Source organism: Heterodontus francisci, chromosome 19 (genome assembly GCF_036365525.1).
Source record: "Heterodontus francisci isolate sHetFra1 chromosome 19, sHetFra1.hap1, whole genome shotgun sequence".
NCBI classification, from domain to species: Eukaryota; Metazoa; Chordata; class Chondrichthyes; order Heterodontiformes; family Heterodontidae; genus Heterodontus; species Heterodontus francisci.
In genome coordinates, this window is record NC_090389.1 from 37,568,930 (window position 1) to 37,594,117 (window position 25,188).

General features: G+C 43.9%; 1 long non-coding RNA gene across 1 annotated transcript in view; it reads left to right on the plus strand.

Moving 5' to 3' along the window:
• The first annotated feature begins 21,456 nt into the window (after positions 1-21,456).
• LOC137380377 (uncharacterized) overlaps positions 21,457-25,188 on the plus strand; it is a 105,788-nt gene continuing 102,056 nt past the window's right edge. The window contains exons 1-2 of the long non-coding RNA XR_010977008.1: positions 21,457-21,551; positions 24,727-24,969. This is a non-coding gene — a long non-coding RNA (uncharacterized lncRNA). The remainder of the gene's footprint in view (positions 21,552-24,726; positions 24,970-25,188) is intronic.

Here is a 25,188-nt window from a genome sequence, read left to right on the forward strand (position 1 = left end):
AATATTTATTTTCTATACATTTCATTAGTGTTTAAGATCCTCTTCTATTGTTGTAAGGCTGAGAAATACACATTGAGTTATAAGTTGTGCACTGCAAATTACAGTGTTAAGTAATTTAGGGGTACATAATTGGATTTTGTTAAGGATTTGGTTACTATTTCAAACTTGGTTTCAGCAAATTCAGCATTCCATAAAATCAAATAAAGCAGTGTCCTGCCAATTGGACTCAGGTGTACTATATTTTCGGTACTGGAATAGCTTTGCATTCAAACATGAATGTGAAGCTTATTCAAGGAGCAGCTACTGCGTGTCCTTGATAAGTATGTACCTGTCAGGCAGGGAGGAAGTTGTCGAGCAAGGGAGCCGTGGTTTACTAAGGAAGTTGAAGCGCTTGTCAAGAGGAAGAAGAAGGCTTATGTTAGGATGAGACGTGAAGGCTCAGTTAGGGCGCTTGAGAGTTACAAGCTAGCCAGGAAGGATCTAAAGGGAGAGCTAAGAAGAGCAAGGAGAGGACACGAGAAGTCATTGGCGGATAGGATCAAGGAAAACCCTAAGGCTTTCTATAGGTATATCAGGAATAAAAGAATGACTAGAGTTAGATTAGGGCCAATCAAGGATAGTAGTGGGAAGTTGTGTGTGGAATCAGAGGAGATAGGGGAAGCGTTAAATGAATATTTTTAGTCAGTATTTACAGTAGAGAAAGAAAATGTTGTCGAGGAGAATACTGAGATACAGACTACTAGGCTAGATGGGATTAAGATTCACAAGGAGGAGGTGTTAGCAATTTTGGAAAGTGTGAAAATAGATAAGTCCCCTGGGCCAGATGGGATTTATCCTAGGATTCTCTGGGAAGCCAGGGAGGAGATTGCAGAGCCTTTGTCCTTGATCTTTATGTCATCATTGTCGACAGGAATAGTGCCGGAAGACTGGAGGATAGCAAATGTTGTTCCCTTGTTCAAGAAGGGGAGTAGAGACAGCCCTGGTAATTATAGACCTGTGAGCCTTACTTCGGTTGTGGGTAAAATGTTGGAAAAGGTTATGAGATAGGATTTATAATCATCTTCAAAAGAATAAGTTCATTAGAAATAGTCAGCACAGTTTTGTGAAGGGTAGGTCGTGCCTCACAAACCTTATTGAGTTTTTTGAGAAGGTGACCAAACAGGTGGATGAGGGTAAAGCAGTGGATGTGGTGTATATGGATTTCAGTAAGGCGTTTGATAAGGTTCCCCACGGTAGGCTATTGCAGAAAATACGGAAGTATGGGATTGAAGGTGATTTAGTGCTTTGGATCAGAAATTGGCTAGCTGAAAGAAGACAGAGGGTGGTGGTTGATGGCAAATGTTCATCCTGCTGTTTGTCATTTTTATAAATGACCTGGATGAGGGTGTAGAAGGGTGGATTAGTTGTGGATAGTGCCGAAGGATGTTGTAGGTTACAAAGGGACATAGATAGGCTGCAGAGCTGGGCTGAGAGATGGCAAATGGAGTTTAATGCGGAAAAGTGTGAGGTGATTCACTTTGGAAGGAGTAATAGGAATGCAGAGTACTGGGCTAATGGGAAGTTTCTTGGTAGTGTAGATGAGCAGAGAGATCTTGGTGTCCAGGTACATAAATCCCTGAAAGTTGCCACCCAGGTTAATAGGGCTGTTAAGAAGGCATATGGTGTGTTAGCTTTTATTAGTAGGGGGATCGAGTTTCGGAGCCACGAGGTCATGCTGCAGCTGTACAAAACTCTGGTGCGGCCGCACCTGGAGTACTGCGTGCAGTTCTGGTCACCGCATTATAGGAAGGATGTGGAAGCTTTGGAAAGGGTGCAGAGGAGATTTACTAGAATGTTGCCTGGTATGGAGGGAAGGTCTTACGAGGAAAGGCTGAGGGACTTGAGGTTGTTTTCGTTAGAGAGAAGGAGGAGGAGAGGTGACTTAATAGAGACATATAAGATAATCAGAGGGTTAGATAGGGTGGATAGTGAGAGTCTTTTTCCTCGGATGGTGATGGCAAACACGAGGGGACATAGCTTTAAGTTGAGGGGTGATAGATATAGGACAGATGTCAGAGGTAGTTTCTTTACTCAGAGAGTAGTAGGGGCGTGGAACGCCCTGCCTGCAACAGTAGTAGACTCGCCACCTTTAAGGGCATTTAAGTGGTCATTGGATAGACATATAGATGAAAATGGAATAGTGTAGGTCAGATGGTTTCACATGTCGGCGCAACATCGAGGGCCGAAGGGCCTGTACTGCGCTGTAATGTTCTATGTTCTATGTTCTATGACAGATGAAATGTAACATAACTCGCTTGACAGATTCCCACAATCCTGAAGATCAAAGTAAATAAAACAGTCTGCCACTAAATACTGTCCATTAAACCCCAGCACTGCTTGGGTCCCTAGGATCAATATGGTAGATGGAGTTTGGGTGAGTGATGGTGAGAAAGAACACGAGAGAATGGGGCTGGGGAAGAACACTAGAGAGTGGGGCTGGGGAAGAACACTAGAGAATGGGGCTGGGGAAGAACACTAGGGAGTGGGGCTGGGGAAGGACACTGGGGAGTGATGGTGAGGATGAATACCAGAGAGTGACGGAGAGGATGAACACTAGAGAGTGGGGCTGGGGAAGAACACTAGAGAATGGGGCTGGGGAAGAACACTAGAGAATGGGGCTGGGGAGGAACACTAGGGAGTGGGGCTGGGGAAGGACACTAGGGAGTGATGGTGAGGATGAATACCAGAGAGTGACGGAGAGGATGAACATTAGAGAGTGGGGCTGGGGAAGAACACTAGGGAGTGATGGTGAGGATGAATACTAGAGAGTAACGGAGAGGATGAACATGAGAGAGCGGGGCTGGGGAAGAACACTAGGGAGTGATGGTCAGGATGAACATTAGAGAGGGGGGCTGGGGAAGGTGAGAAGATGCATCAACACTACAACTTCTCAATGACCTCAAGGTTATGGAGGATGCAAGGTGGGAGGTTGGCAAGGAAAGCATTGGAATAATCGTGTTTCGAGGTAACAAAACCATGGATAAAGGTTTCAGCAGCAGATGAGCTAAGGCTGGGGTGGAGGCGAGTGGAGATGGAGCTGGAAATGGGCCATCTCGGTGATGAAGAGAATATGCAGTCGGAAGCTCAGTTCAGGGTCAAATAGGACAGTAAGATTGTGAACAGTCTGGCTCAGGCTCAGGCAGGGGGCTGGGGTCAGTGGTCACGGAGCAGACACTCTGGTAGGGACTGAAGGCAATGACTTCAGTCTTCTGAATATTTAATTGAAGGAACTTTCTGCTCATCCAGTACTGGATGTCGGACAAGCAGCATGACAAATCAGATGAAGCGGAGGGATCGAGAAAGTTATTGTTAAGGTAGAGCTGGGCGGTATCAGCATACAGGTGGAATGAGATTCCCTGAGGAGGTAGTCTCAATCAGTGTTGCTTCAAGCCAAAACTGCAGCGTTCTACATGAATGCAGGACACTCTTTGTAACCTGTATATCGGAAATTCTCCTGATCTATCCTGGCACCAAAAACATTACTTGAGCACATCAATTGTCTAGTCTATTATTGTGAGTGGTGTCATGGTTCACCTTGTATTTTCATTCAGCCAGGGTGCAAGTGTTCTGCAGAGGTGTCATAGATTATTTGAACAGAGGGACTCCTTGTCCCTTAACAGTCAATCCGTGAATTGCTCATCTTGCTCAGAAATGAGAGGACATAGTGGACTACCAGAGTGTATCCGTCATTGGCAGCTTCCAATATACTGGAGACATGCATCATTTTCTGGCAGTGATCGCACACCTGTTGCATGTTAAGGAAGTGGTACTGTTTCCTAATGAGGAATGACGCTGGTTCATGTGATGATGCCCTGATGGCCATATGTGTGCAGTCAATAGCTGCCTATACTTGGGGAAACAGTACAGTTGCTGCTCACCCCACAGTTCTTTCCTGCTGGCTCTAGATGCCCATGGGAACTTGATGTACTCATCTTTAACTTATTGAAATACCAACTATAAAGAACTACAGATACAATATCAAAACAGACTACTGCAAATATAATTAACTCTTAATGCCATGTTAAAATATACACGTTTGCTATTCCTAAATTTAGTTTCAATTACACAAAATATACTTTGTAATATAATGGTCCCAATGTTTGTGTATTATCCTATGCACATATTTGGAATATCTTGTACTCTCCAATGTCCCCAGATCTGGACTTGATTGCTGGGTTGTTTTAACTATCTGCATCACTATTTCTGGAGCCTCAGATCCACCCTCTGGAGTTGCACTCCCATTTGCAAGTTTCCTGGCTTAGTGATTCCTCCTAGAGGTTTAGGTTTCACCAGTTGATTTAGTTGATGAAGGAATCTGAAAAAGAGGATTAAAGTTCTGCACATTCAAACAAGATTGGGGAAGCATTTTCAGTTCTGTTGATATGCTTCAGTATTGGTTTTGACATAGCAAGATGTCAAAACCAATACTGAAGCATATCAACAGAACTTTTCTGCCTTTTCAGTATTAAGTACATGTTTCCACATCTCATTTCTCTGGATCCTGACTTGTGTCATTTCCTTCAAACGTTTCAAGGGTTTGGCTGCTTAGTCATAGTAGTGTTTCTTAAACAGTATTGGTGCTTTTGTTTGTGATGTATGGTTTTCTGATACATTGGCATGATTGCATGAACGGCTGAAAACCTCTAGTGTTGCCTATTATACAATATCTCCAGCCTTTCTTTAACATAGTTCCATGCCAAGAGGTCCTGTATTTATTTTCTGTAGCATCTCTGTTCTCTTGGACTTTGGGACAGCAATGCTTTTGCCTTTCAACACGAGATCATTTTCAATAGGCCGTTTATCTTGAAGGTGTCAGAATTTTTTTTAATACCAATCAGTATATTCACCTTGGCTTTTGGTCATCCTGACTTTAATATCATAGATTTTTGAGCATAGATTCTTCAGTCACACATTGTATTTCTGCCATTTTACTGCCTGATACGGGTCAATTTATTACGACAAAGTGTAAGCATTCATCATACTTTTATTTCTTCTTTGCTTCTTCGTTTGATTGATAAGTTCTTGAGACTGAGTCTGCAAGTCAGATTCCTTTGAATTGTGCTGAACATCCGAGATGTTCTGGTGGAGTGCTAATATCATGTTCTGTAACTCCAGTGGTACTGCATATAATATTTTTTTCATGGTGACTTGAAGTGGTTTGCAGTCAGTTTCCAATTTGACTTCACTTCCACAAATAGGTGGAATTTTCCACATCTTATAATTGCCCCTAGCAGATGCATGGAAACACCATCACCTGCAAGTTCCCCTCCAAGCTGCACACCATCCTGTCTTGGAACTATATCACCGTTCCTTCACTGTCGCTGGGTCAAAATCCTGAAACTCCCTTCCTAACAGCACTGTGGGTGTACCTACACTCCAAGGACTGCAGCGGTTCAAGAAGGCAGCTCACCACCACCTTCTCAAGGGCAATTAGGGATGAGCAATAAATGCTGGCCTAGCCAGTGACGCCCACATCCCATGAACAAATAAAAAAAAATTAACATTGCCTCCAATTGCACATAATTCTCCTGTGGTTTTATCTGTACATGTGAGTTATAAGCCACATACTGGCCATCTTGAAGGATCACAGAACCTAATTCAACCTGTGATGCATTGCCTTTGATTTAAGAATCAATGTGAGAGTAAGGACAGAGAACAAGTGAAACTTATTTGGACAAAGGGCTATAAGGATGTGGAATGCACTCTGAGTTAGTGATAGAATCAGGGATCATGTGAACTTTTAAGAATGGATATGATAGGTAGTTGAAGGGAAGGCGAATGAAGGGAAGTAGGAAGAGAGTGGACACATGGGATTAGAACTACTGCTTGTGTGAGTTATGAACTCCAAAAGGACTGGTTTGGCCAAATGACCTGTTTCAATGCTATAATTTCTGTGCAGTTCTACCTAACTTATAGTGTGACTTTTTTAAAAAACTAAAGCACTGTTAAAGTAGTACTGGAAATTTTGTAATCGATTGATTTGTTTCTTTGAAAGCTTTTCCAAGATTGGTATCCCATTAGAGACCAAATCCATTCAACTTCTTCCAAGTTCCATCACCTGTCTTCGGCTTGGAGCAAATTTCGTAAGCAAGTTCAATATGTTGATGATCGTCGCAAGTTGTGTTTTGTCTTTGATTGCTTCACATTTGAAACAACTTCAACCTTTCTAGGAACTGGTTCAAGATCATGAGCAGTGTGTGTACATCCAAAATACAAATGCTGCATGCACTTTGTCATTACTGAATCTTTGGTTTGTCTCTAAGAACTCTGAAGTACTACTTGAGACTTTGGTAGTTCTAAACCACAAAATAGCATTAAACTAATACCCTAACTAGTTTGAGCTGAGGACTTCATGTACATTTTGTTGGAATACTTTCAGCACTGATGAGATTCTAAATGACATGCATGTGAACCTCCATCATCTAAGTGAGGTATTAAATCTAGTTAACTTTCTGCTTTCTACATTTAGCTTCATTTTTATAGTTACTTGGCATGCAACTGAAACCGTCATTCACATCACTGTACTCCTTGAGTATATTTACAAGTACCGTATTGGTAACTAGGTCTGTATTTACATTTCCTATCAGCCCTAGTGTGATCGATGAGAAATTGAATGTAAAGTGAAGATCTGTTTTCTCCCCAGGCAAAGCTGGCAAGTTTGGCGATTAGGATATTTTGGGTTTTGATTTCCTCAGCAGTTTTCAGTAGATGATTTTGTAAATAAGTGGTTGGTGAGGGTGGCTGAAGTTAACAGGGTGAGCACCATGTTTAAGAGGTTGTTCCTGTCTAGTACATTTATGGCAGGACCATATCCCTGCTGTGTGCTGACTGCTTCTCTCTTGCACATTCATGTTGGGCCTCCTCTCCCTGCTTTGAGCTGGGTATTCTCATTGTGTACATTGGCCAGACTTAAAATTCTTCTTGCATCTACAGATCCTATGGCTTGTAGTGTTTGCAGTGGATCACCTACTTTGAGCAATGACAGTTCCTTAATATTGAACTGTCCACTGAACCTCCCCACCACTGTGTCATGCTTTTTACTTTCTTCATTTGTTAGGTTGAATACTGTGAAAATATCCTCCACATAAATCACCCAAGCAATAAACCAGTGTGTTTAATAGTCTAATTTTCACTACATACAGTAGTTCTGATAAAATCCAATACAGTGCCCAACACTTTTTCCAGCTTAGTCATTCCTGATGCTTGGAAATGTTACTTTTCACTGGAAAGACTATATTTAGTTTTGCTTGAAACTTGAATCCCACTTCAGACCCCCCGAACAGTATTTCACCCACAGAGCACCTGGTTTTCACTTCCCAGCTTCCCACATCTCAGGCTGGTTTGTTTTCCTTTTCTTGCTTGATGAGAGCACTTGAGCAGCTTAGATTAACAGCTTCCTTTTGTTTTCAGTGGATAACATCTGATTTCTGATCCCAAAAAGTTTTCAGTGGTCCACTCACACAAATGGCAAGCAACAGGAATCAGAAACAGCATCAGGGGAAAGGTCCCTGGCTTTATCAAAAGAATAAAAGTCAATTGCAAACAGAGAAAACTACTGGATCATTAGGAACACAGATGGATCCATTAAACCAGCTATATAAAGCTATATAAAATGCTTCAAAAGTTGGATTGGATCAAAATCTGGAACAAGCAGGGTATTTTTGACTCATTTCTGCATTCTTATAAGTGCCAGCGTAAACCAGATCCTTTCCTTCTCTTAACCCCACATTCAGCATCTGGTTTCTTGTTGCTGATATTGGATCTTCCCCCATTTTAATTGTTGTATTTCTCCTTCGCCCTATGTCCCCTTTTCTGTGCTGACAGATGTAAAGTATATGTCCTCAAAAGATTATTGCCATGCAGTTGTCCTGTTGAAAAGATGCAGTCTAGCTGCAGCAGTTTCAGTCAATCCATTAATTTAAAATTCTAAGCCAGGCCTCAGTATAGCCTTGGCATTACCCCAACAAGCTGTTTGTGATATACTTCCTGTGATGAAATATTTCTTGCTGTAATTGGCTACATGATCAGTAAGTGAGATGAATGCAGTTGCTGCAGAGAGTCTCTTTAGTGGTTTTCTGAATAAACTGAAAATGCCTTCATCCTTTAATGGTTATAAAGCTCCATAGCTCACATTTATTTTGAATTTTACATTTCATGTATCACACCTTTCAACCCAATGTAAGTATCCTCTCCCCTCTTTAGTGGCGAGGGCATCCAATGGTTGGAATTTTCCCAGTCTCTTGGTGATGGACTGGGAGGAAGGAAGACTGGCAAAATGGTGTGGGAAAGTGTTGGGGGTTGGGGGGGGGCGGTGGGGGTCATGCCCGATGTCTTGCTGCTGCCATGCCATTTTGTCAGCGGCAGGAAAGCTGGCAGACATGCTGCCCACCAGCAGCCCATTTGAGCTATTGAAATGGGCATTTAAGGACCTCTTCCCGCCTCTGCGGGCATTTTTCTAGCAGTGGGAGACTGTCCAGTGCAACCTGGTGGACTCCCAGCGGGCTCTGGGGGAGGGAGGTGAGGGGGGCCTGCTTTTTGGGCACTCCATGGCCCAAGGAGGGGCCCCCCAGCAGCAATGGCCGCACCCCTCTCCTCACCCCGGCAACGGCACCACCTGCCCTCAGCAAATCTCCCCCACTTCGATCGCTGGGGCCTCCCTCACCCCGGCGTCCCCTAACCGCACTTACCTGTCTTTGAGGTCACACGGCCATCAATGCACCTTCATCCTTCAGGCAATGGCCACGATTGGCAGTGTCGCTGCTGAACTGCCGGCCCTCCGATTGTGCCAGCAGCTCTTGGGGGCAGGCCACCATCCTTACTAAGGATAGCAGCCCTGGTGACGACCACTTAATTGGCCACTGCTGGAAATATGCCTCCCTGGGTCCTGCGGCAGGCCCAGGGGACTTCAGTAGCCGTCATAAAATTCAGCCCAATGATTCTCACCTCCAGTGATCTCCAGTTCCGAAGAAGGGTCACTGACCCGAAACGTTAACTCTGCTTCTCTTTCCACAGATGCTGCCAGACCTGCTGAGTGATTCCAGCATTTCTTGTTTTTGTTCCAGTGATCTCAATGTTGTTTGATCAATTTATGGTCAATTTCACTTTCCCCTCTTCCCTGAGACCAGAGGTTCCCAAACTTTATTTTTTGCAGATCTACTAGCTTGCCTGTGCATGCCAACCAGCATAGCATTAATATTTAATATTATTTAAAATTAAATTATTAATAGTGTAATATTTTAATCCCTTTAATGCCCAAGCGATGTTCAAAATGTACAAATTATAATGCATGTATACAATTTAAACAATAGCTTAGCAATTTAATTTGATGTATGAGGTTGGTTGTTTGAGCATAGCCACATAATGTTTGGTGCGATAGGTGATAGTTTGCGTTGTAAGTTGTTTTTTACTCTCCCCCTCACCACCTTTACATGCCCACCAGTCTCTGCTCCTTTCAAACTATTCTCAAGAACCATTTTTTTGGTCAGGTTTTGGTCATCCCCTACTAATCTGACCCTCCATGGCTCACATTCATTTCCCTGACAACTTCAATTTTTTAAGTCCCTTGAGACATTTTGCTTTACATCAAAGGCGCTATATGAATACAAGCTTTTGTTTGAATTTGGTATTCAGGTTCTTGCAGTGTATGTACACACAAATCAATTTAATTTTTCTCATCCAGACAGCACCACTTTAAATTTTGGTACCATTGTGCACATATTTACATAAAATGTCAATGATGTATTTCGTTAATGGAGAGTTAAATGACGTGTAAATTTTCTGAGAGTCAGATTTTTTTAAACGTAAGTATGAAAATTCTGGATTTCTTACCTAAATGGATGAAGTGTTTAGCAGAGTCTCCTGCCATGCATCAGATGGTACTGGGAAACTTCCAGTCTCACTGACTCCTTTGCTGCACGATCCCATAAGAACCAGGCTCCTCTTGGGGTGGACAACGTACTCCTCCTTCCTCAAGAAGCCAGCTTGAAGACATTGGGGTCTCCCAGAATCCCTGGTTGGCAGTTGAGGTCAACAGTCTGGAGCATTTGTGATGGTCTCTTCCTCCCAGATGGTGCATTGCTCCGGGTCACTCTGCCACTCCAAATAGTTTGGAAGAGGACGAGTCTTCCATGGAGACCTCTGACCCATGTGAGGAAGCTCAAAGAGCAGGCTGAGAATCCCTGATGACCAAATTACTCCTGGGACAAACCCACCAGTCCATCCTGGACCACACCACATGCCCTTGCATTTGGGAAAAATGCAACAAGCAGAGTAAACATCTACCGGGAAGCATTCTAACTTTTTATTTCTTTACACACAAACAATGGAAAAATTATGAATTAAAATTAATGAGAAAAAAAGTTCATTGTTTGCTTTAGACTTTAAGTGCATCATTAGGCAATTTCTCCTGTGTATCTCCCGTATCCCCACGGGCACGCATACAAGAGTTTGGGAACTCCTTCGCTAGACAGCCAGCCTATTGCATTCTGCACAGTTACAGAAAGTACGAAACAAACTGCTAAGGGCTGAATTTTGTCAGCCATTGTGGGTCCCGGTGGCCAAACACTTAACATATTGGAGGCGCAGGGCCTATCTTATTGTAGGATGGGGGTGGGCTTAAAGGCACTGATGATGGCATCAGATGACTGCAACACATTAGCTGGTGCCATCTTTAAAACACTGCCAGCCATGCATTTACTGCTGTCTTTCAGTAAGGCAGTGAACCTGGAGTGCTGCTGCACCCCTCTGATGTTCTTTCAAACTCCTGGACCCCCTCGCCCACCACTGCTGCTGCTGCTAGAACTCCTTGCGTTCTTGCACTAGAACTGCAAACTGTCCGGATGGAGCAGGTGCGAACTGGGACCTGATCCAAGGCAGTTTAGCACTGTCTCCCTGGTGATTCTCTTCCAGGCTGCAAGGGAAAGGTGGGAGGTCCTCTTTCCAAGGGATGGCAAGAAGAGATCCTCCCGCCTGACCAAGCAAGCCTGGATGTAGATTGCAGAGAGGACCGCAGCCATGGGGTCATCCCCCCCGGGCATCACCACATCCTGCCTGATGCACGGCTGTATCTCAGCGACAGGCCTCCTTCTTTCACAGCTCAGCCCCATTTACATACCCTGAGAGCGGACATGGGGAGAAGCCATGAAGGAGATCCACATCACGCATGGTTGACATGACGAGATCTGAACAACCTAACCCACAAATGTTTGTGTTCTCTCATGCAGGTCATAGAACATCAGAGTCAAGTGCAGACATTGTGATGGGGCTTGCCTTTGACCTCTGAGGAGAAGGAGGAGCAATCAGAGGATGTTCCTGCACCTTCCACCAGTGCAGAGACGTCAATTGGTGTGAGCTCATGCTTAGATTCAGGCTCACAAGCTGGTGAGAACACCACACACAAGCCTGAGCAGCTGACGGAAGCAGTGACAACCGAGGCCACTGACAGTTTGAGGACTGTGGGTATCCAGGCCCATGCTGAGCACCAAGTTGATGACGAGCCTCTGGTGTCAGCAGCACAGGGCATGTTGGAGTTGCAAAGAGGGGTAAGACAATATCTGGCAAAGCTGCCAGAGGCCATGCACAGCCATGAGCAGGTGATGAAGGAGTCCATCCATGTCGTGAGTGCTGCCAAGTCTCATCAAGTGGTTGGTGACACTCATTGTGAGCCAGATCCCAGAGATGCACACTGTCACTTTGGAGATGAGCTCAACACAGGAGGGATGAGGTATCTGGAGTCTTCTTCAGGTCCTCAGCCTTCTATGGTCAACAGGGAGGTTCAAACCTTGACAGGAAGGAAGAGAGGCTGACCGTCACATCTGGGGGCTCACCTCAGGGCGCTCTGAGCATGGACAGTGACTCCACAGCCCCTCCGCCAGTAACCCCAGCTCCAGTAGCTGAACGACTGAGGAGCCTCCTGTAGTTGTGCAGGAAACCCTCAGGCAGCTGAGGCCTTCAAGGCCTCAGGCAGCCAGAGGCTGACCACCAAACTCATCCCAGGTCAAGGGGCAGCCCGATCAGCAGCCCGCCTCCACCTCAGCTGCCAATGCAGGGGTCAAACCGCATAGAAACACACCTAAACATAAAAAGAAGAGCACCTAGACCAGGGCTGTCCAACCTTTTCGGGCGGAGGGCCACATTATGATTTTTGCTTGGCCCAGTGAGCCGGTGAGCAAATTTTTAAAGATAAAGGCATTAAAAATTTATCTCACTAATAAAAACTGTGCATTTTTGTGAAGAAGCTTTAAATCAGAAGACTAATTTATTGACATACTTTCTCGTCACTATATTGAAAACTGATTTAGTGACATACCTGGCATTGTTTTTGCTTGCATAAGTAGTCAATCTCTGCCTGCACACTTGATGTAGCAATGCAGAGTGTTCTGGATAGATGTCCATCTGTCAGGAGAGACCTTGATCTCTCGTTCCCCCCTCTCCCTGTGCTCTGTGTGTATGTGTGTCTCGTTCTCTCTCCCCCCATCCCCCCGCCGCTGCCTCTAGGATTAGGCGATACAGATTGAAAGTCTTGTGCAAAAAATGCAGGGGAAATATGGCGAAGCACTTTTTTATGCAGCAGGTGGTAATGACCTGAAACTTGCTGCCCACAAGTAGAGACGATCAATGACTTCAAGAGGAAGTTGGATGGCCACCTGAGAGAAATAGACTTGCAGGGCTACGGGGATCGAGCTTGGGAGTGGGACTGACTGCATAGCTCTGTGGAGAGCCAGCATGGGCTTGATGGACAGAATGGCCTTCTGTGCTGTAAGTAAATGACTCTTTCTCCCCGCTCTCTCCCCTCTCTGTCTCTCTCTCTCTTTCTCTTTCTCTTCCCCTCTGTCTGTCTGTCTCTCTTTCTCCCTCTCCCCCCTCTCTCTGTCTCCTTCTCCCCCCTCTCTCTGTCTCCTTCACCCCTCTTTTGTCCCTCTTCACCCCCCTTCTCTGTATCTCTCCCCCTCAGCCCCCCACCCCCCCTTGTCTCCAGTGTTCCCCGCTCCCCTCTCGGTGTTCCCCATTGTCTCTGTCCCCCTGTCCCCCCATCTCTCTATTCCCCCGTCTCCCTCTGTTCCCCCTCTCTGTCTCTTGCCCGCTCTCCCCCTTTCTCTCTGTCTCTGTCCCCCTTTCTCTTTCTCTCTTTCTGTCTCCCCTCTCTGTCTCTCTGTCCCCCTTCTCTCTCTGTCTCCCTCCTCTCTGTCTCCCTCTCTCTCTGTCCTCCCAATTTGCATATGAGAAACCAAAGGCCGGCTGGGAGACCGAGGTGATTACCCAGTCTAGCCAGAACGATGAGGATGCTTCCTGATTCAGTTAACTAGAATAGTTTTGTCAACATTGGACGTCAACAGCCATTGACACCCACTGACTTTGAAAGCCAAACCGCCACCCCCCCCCCCCCACCAAGTATGTTTGCACAGCTTGAAAGAAGAACTTTGAATTTCAAAAAACCTTTCAGAAATGTCTGTTTCAAACAAAGAGGTGGTCACATGACGTGATTACCTGTGTAACTCTGTGGTTTTCTGAATTGTATTTTTCAAAGCCGATTGTAACTGAACTCCAGGAAAGGAGCATCTCCTCTCTCCCTCTCTGGCAAAGTACCAGGGGAGTGTCAGCTGCAGCTTAACCTCAAATCTACAGATCCTCACAGTCAGCAAAATAGGACAGATAAAGCCTCTTTTCAGCCTTCTGGAACCAGAGAAACAAGCCCAAATTGTGCACGTGGCCCAGCAAAGACTGCAAGACTTCAATTTCAACTAAAGGTTCTGGGACTACACTTCTGTATTTAAATTCCATTTTTATTAAGGACTCTACTCGAACCTCCCAAATCTGTTTTTCCCCTCTGTAACTATCTGTGTGTGTGCCTCTTGTATGAATGTGAGTGTGGTGCGTCGTGTATTATAGTAATTTTAACCAGTTTAGACTGATAAGATGAATAAGCTTACATCTTGTTTAAACTCAAGAAAACCTGTCTGATTGGTTCATTTGCAATTATAATTAGAAGAACAGTTAGCAAGTACTCACTGAGGTGGTAAGCTAAATCACTGTGTTATAAGAATAGACCCTGTTGAAGTCAAACCAGAGAAGGGGCAAAAGGGGAGCCAGAGATCCCTTCCTCGCCTGGTTATAACACCCCCACTCCCCCCTTCTCTCTCTCTCTGTCCCCCCTCTCTCTGTCCCACCTCTCTCTCTCTCTCTCTCTCTCTCTCTCTCTCTGTCCCCTCTCTCTCTCTCTCTCTCTCTCTGTGTCCCCTCTCTCTCTCTCTCTCTCTCCTCTTTCTCTCATTCTCTGTTCTCCACACCCCACCCCCCCCCCCCCCCCCACCATCTGTCCTCACCTCTCTCCCTCTCTCCCCCCACCTCTCCCTCTCTCTCACAGTTGCAGAGAGCGGAATGCTTAGCAAATGGTTGGTCAGTTCTTTTAAATAAGATCGCTGTCAGTTTCACAGCTGACAGTTGCTGACATTGGGAACAGCGATTTCCCAACAGACTCAGGGTTTTCCAGCAGGCTTTTTACAAGAAAGGTCATAACCCACCAGAAAACAGCGGAAGCAGCATGTGATAGACAGAGCTAAGCGATCCCAAAACCAACGGATCAGATCTAAGCTCTGCAGTCCTGCCACATCCAGTCGAGAGTGGTGGTGGATAATTAAACAACTGACAGGAGGAGAAAGCTCCAAAAACATTCATATCCTCAGTGATGGGGGGAGTCCAGCAGATCAGTACAAAAGACAAGGCTGAATCATTTGCATCCATCTTCGGCCTCCTCCTGAGGTCCCCAGCATCAGAGATGCCAGTCTTCAGCCAATCCAATTCACTCCACGTGAGATCAAGAAACTTTCTAGGATTTCTATGAAGGTACTGGATACTGCAAAGGCTATGGGCCCTGACAATATTCCGGCAATAGTAGAATCATAGATAGTTTAAGGCACAGAAAGAGGCCATTTGGCCCATTGTGGCTGTGCCAGCCAAAAAACGATCCACCCATTCTAATTCCACCTTCCAGCATTTGGTCAGTAACCCTGCAGATTACGGCACTTGAGGTGCATATCCAGGATCCTTTTGAATGAGTTGAGGGTTTCTGCCTCAACTACCCTTTCAGGCAGTGAGTTCCACACTCCCAACACCCTCTGGGCGAAGACGTTTTCCCCATCTCCCTCTAATTTTTCAATCAATCACTTTAAATCTATGCCCCCTCTCTGCTAAGGTAAATGGACCCTTCATCTCCACTCTATCCAGGCCCCTCAAAATTTTGTATATTTCAATCAGATCTCCCCTCAGCCTTCTCTGTTCCAAGGAGAACAACCCCAGCCTATCCACCATGCCTTACTAACTTAATTGATTTATTTGAGGAAGTCACAAGGAGGATTGATGAGGGTAGTGTAGTGTAGGCCTGCTTGATTGGCACCCCTTCCACCACCTTCAACATTCACTCCCTCCACCACCGATGCATAGTGGCAGCAGTGTGTACCATCTACAAGATGCACTGCAGCAACGCACCAAGGCTTGTTCGACAGCACCTTCCAAACCCGCGACCTTTACCAACCAGAAGAACAAAGGCATCAGATGGATGGGAAGACCACCACCTGCAAGTTCCCCTCCAAGCCACACACCATCGCCATTCCTTCACTGTTGCTGGGTCAAAATCATGGATTTCCCTTCCTAACAGCACTGTGGGTGTCCCGACTCCACATGGACTGCAGCGGTTCAAGAAGGCAGCTCACCATCACTTTCTCAAGGGTAATTAGGGATGGGCAATAAATGCTGGCCCAGCCAGCGATCCCATGAATGAATTTTTAAAAAATCTCACTTTTAGGTATGCATGGTGCTGCTCCTGGCACACCCGCCTGCACTCTTCATTGAACCAGGGTTGGTCCCCTGGCTTGATGGTAGTGGTAGAGTGGGGGGTAGATGCAAGTCATCAGCTATCTGATTGTTTGACAAAAAAGAAAAGCTAGTACAAAGAAATTGTTAGGGGCGCTAGAGGAGGGGCGTCTCACAATGTAATACTTTGTACATAATATAGAATTTATTTTGAAATGCTCTTTGAGCATGTTAATCCAAGTTGTATTATAAAAGAAAGAAGAGAATCTGTTAATCTGTTAATTGTGTATCAATTGTTTGACTATATGCAGGTGGAGGGTGTTAATTGGGGTCTTACTTGAGCACTTATAGGCAGACACACTGAGACTGGTGGAGGGTTTGAGTGAGGAGTTGCATGTTTTTAATCATTTTACTCTACAATAAATGTGAAACTGAGTAAACATAGGCTCCAGCATTATCCTTGCATTACAAGCTTTCTGGAGTTTAGCACACTTACCTGAAATCCCTCATCACTGAAATCATTCTTGTAAATCTTTTCTGCAACCTCTCTAATGCCTCCACATCCTTCGTAAAGTGCAGGGCTCAGAATTGGACCCAATATTCCAGTTGAGGCCGAACCAGTGCTTTATAAAGGTTAGCCATAGCTTCCTTGCTTTTATGCTCTATGCCTCTATTTATAAAGTCAAGGATGTGTCTTATTAACCACTTTCTCAACCTGCCCTGCCACCTTCAACCATTTGTGCACATATACCCCTGATCTCTTTTCTCCTGTACTCCCTTTAGAATTGTATCATTTGTTTTATATTGTTTCTCTTTGTTCTTCTGACCAAAATGTATTACTTCATAGTTCTCTGCATCAAATTTCAGCTGCCACGTGTTCACCCATTCCACCAGCCTGTCCATATCTTCCTGAAGGTTATCACTATCTACCTCACAGTTAACAACACTTCCAAACTTTATATCATCTGCAGATTTTGAAATTGTGCCCTGCACTCCCAAGTCAAGGTCATTAATACAGACCAAGAAAAGCAGTCGTCCTAATCCCTGGAGAACCCCACTCTATACCTTCCTCCAGTCTGAAAAAACGTCTCTGTTTCCTGTCACTCAGCCTACCTTGTATCCATGCTGCCACTGTCCCTTTTATTCCATGGGCTTCAACTTTTCTGACAAGCCTGTTATATGGCACTTTATCAAATGGCCTTTTGAAAGGCCATTTATACCACATCAACCGCATTACCCTCATCAACCCTCTCTGTTACCTTATCAAAAAACTTAATCAAGTTAACTATATACTATTTGTCTTTAACAAATCCATGCTAGCTTTCCTTAACTAATCCACATTTGTCCAAGTGACTGTTAATTTTGTTGCGGATTATCATTTCTAAAAGCTTTCCCACCATCGAGGTTAAATTGACTGGCCTGTAATTGCTGGGCTTATCCTTGCACTCTTTTTTGAACAAGGGTGTAACATTTGCAGTTCTCCAGTCCTCTGGCACCATCCCTGTCTCTAAGGTGGATTGGAAGATTATAGCCAGTGCCTCCACAATTTCTACCCTTACTTTCCTCAGTATCCTCGGTTGCATCTGATCTGGTCCTGGTGGCCTTTCAACTTTAATTACAGCCAGCCAATCTAATACCTCCTCTTTATCAATCTTTAGCCCATCTAGTGTCTCAACTACCTCCTCTTTCACTACGACTTTGGCAGCATCTTCCTCCTTCGTAATGTCAGATGCAAAGTACTCATTTAGTCTCCATGCGTAAATCCCCTTTTGGGCCCTGAATCGGCCCCACTCCTCTTTTACCACACTTTTACTGTTTATATGCCTTTCAAAGACTTTTGGATTCCCTTTTATGTCAGCTGCCAGTCTCTTGTCATATCTTCTTTTTGCTTTTCTTATTTCCTTTCTCACTTCATCTCTGAATTTTCTATGTTCAGCCAGGTTCTCACTTGTATTATCAACCTGACATCTGTCATATGCACCCTTTTTCTGCTTCATCTTACTCTCTATCTCTTTCATCATCCAGGAAGCTCTGGCTTTGTTTGACTTACCTTTCCCCCTCATGGGAATGTACCTCGACTGTACTCAAACCATCTCCTCTTTAAAGGCAGCCAGCCCATTGTTCAGTTACAATTTTGCCTGCCAATCTTGGATTCCAATTTACCTGGGCCAGATCCTTTCTCATCCCATTGAAATTGGCCCTACCCAAGTAATGATTTTTAGTCGGGATTGCTCCTTGTCCTTTGCCATAGCTAACCTAAAACTTAGTATACTATTATCATTGTGTCCTCAATGTTCCCTTACTGACACTGATCCATTTGATCCACCTCATTTCCCAGGACCAAATCCAGCAATATTGCTTTCCTTGTTGTACTGGAAACATACTGATCTAGAAAATGATCCTGAACACAGTTTAGAAACTCTTTCTCTGTCTGCCCTTTAAGCTATTACTATCACTGTTTATGTCAGGATAATTGAAGTCCCACATTATAATTTTGTACCTCTCTCTAACTTCCTGCAAATTTGTTCCTCTGTATCTTTCCCACTACTTAGTGGCCACGATACATGCATAGGGAAAGCAGCTACCACCTTTGGCCGTATTGCAAAACGTGCATGGATAACACCAGGCTGGACCTTAGGATCAAGCTGATGGTTTATGGGGTCTGTGTTCTTAGCATCTTGCTGTATGGCTGTGAAACATGGGTGATTTAACAGCTACCAGGAAAAGAAGCTCAATAATTTCCAGCTTTGCTGTGTGCGGTGCATTATGGGCATATCCTGGCAGGACAAAATCACAAATGCAGCAGTCCTCTCAAAGGCAGAGCTCCCAAGTGTGTTGGCACCAATCAAACAGAGGCAGCTTCAGTGGATCGGACACGTCTGCCAGATGGTATATGGTCGCATACCCAAGGACCTTCTGTATGTTGAGGTAGCCGGGGCCAGACGACCAGTGGAGCACCCAAAGCTCCGCTTCAAGGATGCTTGCATGCATGACATGAAGGCCCTAAATGTTGACTATTGCACCTGGAAGTCACTAGCTGGAGAAAGAGGGAAATGGCGACACATCCTGCACTACCACGACAACCAGTTGCTACAGCAGCTTGGCAACAGGCACCAATGTCAAAAACAACAACTCACAGTATCACTTGGCAGCTTCACGTGCAGCACTTGTGGCAGAACCTACCTCTCAAGGATTGGCCTTCACAGCCATCAGCAAAGGTGCAACAAGAGAAGACACCCCACCTAAATGGATTGTTAGCTGCATGTCCATCATCTTTCATAGATGGAAGGATGCCAACCAACTTGGACTGTACAATATACCCAGTAGTGTAATGGTACCTGTATTGTTTCTTATCTCCAGACAAATAGATTCTGTCCTTGATCTCTCTAGGATATCCTTTCTCTCTAGCATTGTAATGTTCTCCTTAATTAGTACTGCCACCTCACCCCCTTTCTTTCCTTCCTTCCTAATCTTTCCTGACCACCTTGTATCCAAGAATATTTAATATCCAGTCCTGTTCTTTTTTGAGCCAGGTCTCCGTTATCGCTATGACATCATATTCCCATGTGGCTATCTGCGCCCGCAGCTCACCAACCTAATTTACTACACTCCATGTGTTCACATACATGCACTGTAAACCTAATCTTGGCCTACTGCATTCCCCCTTACTCTGACCCCACCTAATCTTTTACTATTTCTTACTCTAGTGCTATCTGTCTCTTCCAATTCTTTGTGCATCTCGTTTTTCCTCTCTAATGTTACCTCCTGGTTCCCATCCCCCTGCCAAGTTAATTTAAACCCTTCTCAATAGCACAAGCAAATCGCTCTGCAAGGATATGGATCCCAGCTCTGTTCAGGTCCCATCTCTCCCAGAACCAGTCCCAATATCCCAGGAATCAAAACCCTTCCCCCCTGCACCATCTCTCCAGTCACACATTCATCTTCTCTCTCCTCCTATTTCTGTATTCCAGTACTTGGCACTGGGAGCAATCTGGCGATTATTACTTTTGAGGTCCTGCTTGCTACTTTATTTTCTAGCTCCCTAAAATCTGCCTGAAAGACCTCATCCCCCTTTCTACCTATATCGTTGGTACCAATATGGAGCACGACCACTGATTCATCCTCCTCCCTTAGGGTGCTCTGCAGCCACTCGGTGACAACATACCATCCTGGATTCATGTCTGTGCCTGCAGAAATGCCTGTCTGTTCCCCTTACTATCGAATTCCCTATCACTATTTCTTTCCCAATCTTCCTCCTGCTCCCTGTACAGCTGAGCCAGACATGGTGCCGTGGTCTTGGCTCTGGCTGCACTCCCCAGAGGAACCATTCCTCTCACCAGTAGTCAGAACAGAATACTGTTTGGAGAGTGAGACTCCTGTACTACCTGCCTGGTCCTCCCTGATTGTCTGGTGGTCACCCATTCCCTCTTTGCCTGCACACTCTTAAGCTGTGGGGTGAGCACATCCACAAACATGCTGAGCAACAAAATTCTGAACCTCGCAGATGCACCACAGTGACACCAGCTGTTGCTGAAGCTCCGAAACCCGTAGCTCGAGCTGCTCCAGCTGACAATATCTCCTGCACATATTGTTGGTCTGGGCACGAGAAGCATCCTGGAGTCCCCACATGGAACAGGATGTGCACTCTATGGAACTGAGATGCCCTGCCATTACTCTATTTATTAGACTATTAACTGACTTAACCGAAATAAACTTAAGAATTAAATAAATACAGAAATTTTGCCTGAATTCTTTATTGGATTTATTAGTGATGATGTTATATTGTTATATCTATGGCCCCGAGTTTTGAACTCCCCAACACTTTCTTTTTGTCGATCATATCGAAACCCTTCATAATTTTAATCCATCAAGTCACCTCTCAGTCCTCTCTTTTTTAAGAGAAAAGAGCCACAGCCTGCTTAGTTATAACTACTGAGTTTTGGTATTAAACCTTATAAATCTCTTTGAACTTTTTCTATTGCTTTTTTATTCTTTTTATAATGTGATTATGCACAGCACTGTAAGTGTGGTCAAACCAAGGTTCTACATAAATTTGACATAACTTTTCTGCTTTTCATTTCTGTTCCACTAGAAATGAGCCTCAGCACTTTGCCCATTTGTGGCTTTGTTAACTTGCAGTGCTACTTTTAATGATTTGTGAATTTTACCCTTCGATCCCTTTGTGGCTCGGTGCCATTTAGAGTAAGTGAACTCCTTATTCCTCCTACCAAAATGCACCACCTGACACTTACCTAAATTGAAATTCATTTGCCATACACATCCATTCTGCAAGTTTGCTAATGTTTTCGTATTTTGTCACTGTATTCTAGAACCACTTCAAATAAAAGCAATTCTAATAGAAAAGGGATATAAATTTTCACCTGTGATGTTGAGAGTTCATCTTTGTTTTATTTATTTAAAATTCTTCTATTTCATATTGCAATAGATGGAAAGAGTGCACAATGACACCACAAGGAGAACGAGATGCAATTTCATTTTCCTGCCCTAACACGCCTCCTTCGACTTCCTGTATTTGAAGTGTTTGAAAAGACACTCCTTGTCTCCTGAGTTCTGTTTACATGTCGCTGGTACTTTTTTGAGACCAGGTTCTGTTGTGTGTGCTCACCCTGTGGATTGTCTGATGGTGGATTCACTTTTTATACAGGATCCTCTTAGCAAGGAGCACCACATTAGACTGCTTGGGGGTAATTTTAACTTTCGGCAATGGTGTAAAATGGACGGTATTGGATTGGCCGCACATTTTACGCACTGCCCAATTATACTTTGTATTGACTGAAGTTCGGAGAAACTGACGCCTCAAAAGATCATTTGTGAACAGGGTCAAAATAACTTGCTATATGCTGAGACTTTTCAATGAACAGAACTGGAATGTTGTGTGTGCCTAGTTTTCTTTAGTTAATTGCTCTTCTTTCCTGCCCCCTTACTAAAGTCACATTCAAGTTTCAATGATAATTGTGCATGCATTAACTGCATTAACTTGTACTGACAAGTGAGCTGCCAAGACCAAACTGTCAGCCTGATGATATTCCATTACCACCTTTCCAGATAATTCATATTTATTTTGGTAGAAAATCAAACTTCAGTTCATGGATATGGGCGTTTCTGGAGGCTGGAATTGCCAGTTGGTGAAATGCCAAGATCCTGCAGTTAAAGTAGGTGTTTCAGATGATAGAGCAGGCTCTGCTTTCTCTTGTAAAGCATTGAAGAATTTGGACTGCTTCCACTTTGGACCTTATTTGACAGCATTTGGAAAAGTCCCTCTCTGATAGCTCATTAGGTAAAAGCTTCATTGATCTGAAGGACATCACAGAATGGTTAGAGCACAGAAGGAGGTCATTCGGCCTGTGGTGTTCATTCCGGGTCTCTCCAAGAGACCCATTCACCCAGCCTTTTCCTTGTAGCCTTCCAAGTTTTTTCTCTTCAGATAATTGTCGAATTCTCTTTTCAAAGTCAGAATTGAATCTGCCTCCATCACACTGTCAAGCAGTGCATTCCACTTGCTGCATAAAAAAGGTTTTTCCTTATGTTGCTTCGTTTGCCTATCACCTTAAATCGGTGTCCTCTGGTTCTCAATCCTTCCACCAACAGGAACTGTTTCTCTCTATCTACTCTTGTCAGAGCCCTCATGATTTTGAATACCTCTATCAAATCTCCTCTTAATCTTCTCTTCTCCAAGGAGAACAGCCCCAGCTTCTCCCATCTATCCACGTAACTGAAGTTCCTCATCCTTCAAACCATTCTCATGAATCTTTTCTGTAGCCTCTGCCTTCACTTCCTTCCTAAAGTGTGGTGCCCAGAACTGGACACAATACTCCAGCTGAAGTCAAGCCAATGTTTTATACAGGTTTATCATAAACTCCTTGCTTTTGTACTCTATGCCCCTAATAATAAAGTCCAGGATCCTGCATGCTTTATTAACCACTTTCTCAACCTACTCTGCCAGCATCAATGTGCACATACACCCCTAGGTCCGTCTGCTCCTGCACTCCCTTTCGAATTGTACCCTTTATTTTGTATTGCCTCTCCTCATTCTTCCTACCAAAATGAATCGCTTCACACTTCTCTGCATTAAATAGCAATGGAAGGCCCTAGATTTGAGGCAACGAAGCGCTGCAAGGGTAAATATGTATATGCATGGGTGTCCAATGCCTTGTTATATCTACAGCAACAATAGCTGATGTTTATATAGTGTTCCTCACATAGGCGATGGGGTAGACTTTTGTCAAACACCACATGGGCAGTGATCTGGTGGGCAGATAGCTCACTCTTTATAGAACCCGCCTGAATTCCATTCTATTGAGTTCCATGGAAATAGCATCAGGCACTTTCTAGGGTGAATGTTGTGCTCCACCAGATTACTGACCAGGTGGCAAAGGTGAAAGTCAACCTCAATGTGCTAGGCAGAGAGATGTGGACACCGAGCAGTATGTAAAAAGATTAAGGCGAAGAGATCTAAAGCACAGTTCACAACATATGTTATTTAGGATGCTTTTGAAAACCTCCAATAGTGTAGTGGACTGAACAGGAAATAAGGAAGGGTTGAAGGTTAGAAGAACAAAGGATATGGCTTGGAGCATGGGTCTGACAGAGATTTCTCAGATGCAACATGAGAAAGCTTGGAAGAAAGAGAAATGGGCATAGTCCATGTATGACAGTTAAAATCATACTTGAAATAATTGCCTCTCTCCCCATATACCAAGAAAAGTCAGGTCATGGGGCATGAGCAGAAGGATTGAATAAAATTGATTTATTAGGGTACAGGGAACCAGTAGATTGGCAAGGATGAGAGTGATTGGTATGTGGGACCTTATGACTTCCAGCACAGAGTTCACGGCTAACTGAAGTTTGTGAATAGCAGAGATAAGGAGACCAGCAAGAAAGCATTTGATGATGGTATGGTACACAGGTCATGAAATGGAGATCAAAGAATTGTGGAATGTTTAATCCAGAAATAGGTCATTCTGCCATCAAGTCTGTGCCAGTGTTTTTCTCCACATGACCCTTTTAGACTAATTTCACTCTCATGTTGCCTCGCCTTATCCTTTAATATTGTTTTGCAAACAACTACTCAACTCTCTTTTTTAAAAAACGCATAGTTTTTCTGTCAACAATGATTTGTGGCAGAGAATTCCGCATTCTAATGATTTTAAAGGTATTTTTAAAATCCATGTTAATTATTTTTGTGCTGTTTCCATCCACTGATCAGTGGAAATAATTCATTGTTATTTACCTTATTATAACTCTTCATAATTTTGAAGATTTTTATCAGGTCACCTGTTCAACCTTCTTAGTTCTTGTGGGCAAAACTCTAGCATCTTAAGTCTCCCTTTATGACTATATCCCCTCATCCCTGCTGACATCCTAGTGACTATGCTGCACTATTTTGGCTGGCTCCCACATGTTCAGATCTATGTCATTCTCTTTTAAATTCATATGCATAACATTCAGTACTCTAAAGTAAATATGTGTCCTAGTGTTATATGACAATTACAATTACAACTGAAGGCTTTAGCTATCTCAAATAATGAACATGCTGTTGCTTGCATTACCTTTACTGTTTTGAAAGTTATGTGCCATTTATTCTGTATTCACTGAGTGCTGTATTATGGATAGCATTTATATTTTGTCGTGGTTTATTTCCAGTAGTACAAATTATTTATATGCCTAGTCCATAGAAATCATAGCCTACCCACTTTCCTCTTAAGCTGATCATTACTTGCCTAATTAAAGTGCAGTTAACTCTAACCTTAGCTGCTATGAAGTCAACATTCGGCGTATTCCAGAAATGTAACAAGCCTTCTGTGCACCCAGCTAAAGGAACATTACCCTGATAGATTATTTTTCCTTACGATCCTGAAGGTGTTGAGTCCTATTGGGTATAATTCCGCGTTGCAGCTCTCCAACGTCTGGTCAAGTTGTCATTCTCCATGACTGAGCCTCGAGAGTCAGCACAATTAAACTACAAACAGGGATGAGCAACTCAACCAACAGCCCCCTATCCTGTGTTCACCTGATATTCAAACATGCACATGTTACAGCAAGGACCAGTGAGCATCAACTGGGAGCAGGAATCCTGGCTAATTTCTCACCATCATAACTCAGGTACTGTGGAATATTATACAGTGATGGACATGTTCTGAATTAGTGATGCAAGCTTTGTACAGGAGCAATTCTCAAGTAGATTTTAATGGCATTGTGTGACGTGGAAATTCACTATTTCCTTCTCTTAACCCCTCCTCCATACATGTCTTGCCCTGCTGTTTCCTGTTTGGCATAAATTTCTTACTTCCCATTGATATTGTTAATTTATTGTCACTTTGT